At 39.9% G+C, this 3,190-nt stretch overlaps 1 pseudogene; it reads right to left on the reverse strand.

Annotated features, from left to right (window-relative positions):
- Positions 1–228: 228 nt before the first annotated feature.
- Positions 229–1,506, reverse strand: LOC145615718 (IAA-leucine resistant 2 pseudogene; annotated as a pseudogene).
- Between the last annotated feature and the right edge of the window lie 1,684 nt (positions 1,507–3,190).

Raw genomic sequence — 3,190 nt, forward strand, 5'->3', positions numbered from 1 at the left:
TTTAGTCAAGAGTATCAATATAAAGCAATATAGGAAAGTTTATATATTGACTGGTTACAGTTAGTGACTTACTATGTAGGGAGGTTTTACAATAGATGTATGTCCTAAATTATAAGGACTAAGGAGAAATTATAATTTTTCATATATAAGTTTGAGCAACTGAACTAAAACAGAAGTTACAGAACAAAGATTAAAATAACTGAAATAGACAAAATCAAAGATGGTTGATCATTCCTTACATTTCATGAGCCTCTTGACGTATCTTGAGAGAGAAAGGTAAGAAGAGTCATCAACTACTGATTTTGCTATAGGGCGAAATGCCCAGAACGGACCTGATCCGACTGGGTGTCCAAACTGACTAAGGTAGGGATGGCCAGTGAACATCTGGATATGCGTTTGAGCCAGAGCAGCCAAGGCCTCAGTGTGTGGATTTGGGTTGGTGACTGTGGTGGTGAGGCGGAGAGCAAAGGGGAAGAGGGCTCTCTTATCAGCTGAGTGGCAAGGGGTGATCATCTTGGTAGCAGGGGGCTGCATAACACAGACGTACTGGTTGGCAGTTACTCCATGGGGGGCGCAGTCGGCCAGAGTCCCTGACCCAGTGAAGTATTTTGCTACGGTTGCAGCAACAGCCTTGACGTGATGAAACCAAGCCATGGAATTATTCATGTGCAAAAAGTTGGCTGTAGGACGAAGATTGTCGTTAGCATGAGTGGTGGGAAAGTTGAAGTTATGATAGCTATCAGCAAATGACTTGTTCAGACACTTGTCTGCTTCGCAGGCATACTGCAGACCCGGGGAGCAAAGAGCATATTTCTCAAAATCAGACCTTTCATTGAGAGGTGGAAAACTATAGTATCCAAAAACCTTAGTTTGGTTTCCGGCTTCCTGAACAGGGATGTGCTTTCCCAGAGAAGGAATCACCTGGGGGTCACCATTAATTAGCAGGTTCAGATCCTCCAGAAGAGCGATAATCCCAGGTATGTTGGGGAGAAAGAAGGCACTTTTACTATTGCTGGTGCAGGTGCTGCCACGCATAAAGGAGTCACGGCGTTTGGGGCCAGCATGAGATGGGATGCTGGGGTAGACCAGACCATAACAATTTTCCATGATCTGTATCTCCGAAGTGCAGAGAGTTTTGAAACGAGGAAGAAGGGGAGCTGCCACTGGAAGATATTCTAGGGGGTGGCGGTCCAGAAAATGCATTAAGAATTGGTGCTGCTCAGAGTTAAGGGTGTTGGCCTCACGGCCGGCACGAAGGCACTGAATCCAAAATAATACGCAAAAGTAGAGGCGTAGTATATATGGATGGTAGTCAGGAGTTACTCTCTTAAAGTAGTAATTATCAACTAGGTGCTTGTTCATCAAGTGGACAACATAATCTATCATCAAGCAGGAAGGATTATAAGAGGAGGCTGCATTTGGAGATGGATAAATAATTCTAGTATTCATAAAGGGTTCAAGTATAGTGAAAGAGGCGCCAAGATCATGGTGTTCTCCATAAGACATGATTCTAGCAGGAATATTCGGGTTGAAATTGAGCTAGAAGGAGAGGAGAAATACGAGGTTGTGGCTGTGGTTGTGGTTATGGTTGGGGTTGGATAAGTAGCAAAGAGTGAAGAGGGGTGTTTGGAAATGTGAATAGTCAACCATTGGGAACACATGCATAATAATGTGTTAGAAGCTCAACAACCAATTGTACTTATACTAACGCCTCTTGGCTTCCTTATCCAAAAAAAAAAAAATTCATTAGCGCTAAGTAATTCTTTTTTTTTTTTTTGAAACACTATGTTTGTATTCATATTTTGATCATTTATTTATATATTTATTTTTCTCAAAATCTAATCTAATATCTAGTGTATATATATGTAAAGGGGAGTTTTTTCTCGAGTTTTCGAAGAGCCACGTAGGATTTAATTTACTTAGCGCGCCAAGTAAGATTATAAGTTTTTGTTGTATCCAATTAAATAAGAGATTATTAATTTCTTTTAGATTAAATAATTCAAATGCCACATAGGCAAAATTGGCGAATGAAATTTTTAATTTTAAATATTATATATTATCGTGAAGCATATAACCTACAACTATATTATCTGCTAAGTCGAATGAGCCCCGTTAAATCTATTGTAGATGTCAAGAAATCCCGAGCATATAACCTACAAGCACAAGTATGACTGCAAGAATTCGTCGGCATCCCTCAAATAGCACAATAAGATGTGAAAACAACAATTCCACTTTGCATCTTATATGCTAAAAAATTCTAAGTACGGGATAAGACAAGTTACAATGCCTAAGTGTTGGGATGATGGATGGTCAAGGGGGCATGTGGCATGTGCACAAGATCATGTGCACCCAAGGACAAGGCATACTTGGAGATATGTTTGTCATTTAAGGGTATGTCGACTTTGCCTTTATACATAATGATTAAGGATCAATGTAATGATTTCAGGCACTATTTATGACATCCAAAGCCCTTTAATTTGGGAACCCATGGAAGTAATAGGATGCATAATCTCGTCGCATGAAAAAATGATATACGGAAACAAAATAAATGAATGCTATTATCCACGTTTTTTGAGTAATTTTTAATTTGCCGGGGCTCGGTGGCGAAAAGTCTTGAAACCCTAAGGGATACATCTTAGGGTCATATAATGACGTTTGGAACCATATATGACCATTATAGGTTGTCAAAAACGTCCGTGGTAAGCTTCATTTCACGAAATCGGTGCAAGTTTCGAACAGGTAAATTGACCGTTTTAAGGCAAATTGGATGGTTCCACCTACCCAATTGGACTCCCGGAGGATATTAGAGACCATGGTAAAAATCTTGGCAATTTTTATTTTCGGGCGAAAAAAGGTCAAAAAAATCCAAAATTGAAAGCTTATTATCCACGCTTTTTGAGGCATTTTTGATGTGATGGGGCCCGGTATTGAAAAGTTTTGAAACCCTAGGGGATACATCTTAGGGTCATATAATGACGTTTGGAACCATCTACGGCCATTATAGGTTGTCAAAAATGTCCGTGGTAGGCTTCAATTCACGAATCGGTGCAAGTTTCGAACGGGTAAATTGAAACTTTTAAGGCAAATTGGATGGTTCCACCCGCCCAATGGGACTCTCGGAGGGTATTAGAGACCATGTTAAACATCTTGGCAATTTTTATTTCTGGGTGAAAAAATGTCAAAAAAATTC

The sequence above is a fragment of the Chenopodium album genome, chromosome 25 (assembly GCF_948465745.1).
Source record: "Chenopodium album chromosome 25, dcCheAlbu1.1, whole genome shotgun sequence".
Taxonomy (NCBI): Eukaryota; Viridiplantae; Streptophyta; class Magnoliopsida; order Caryophyllales; family Amaranthaceae; genus Chenopodium; species Chenopodium album.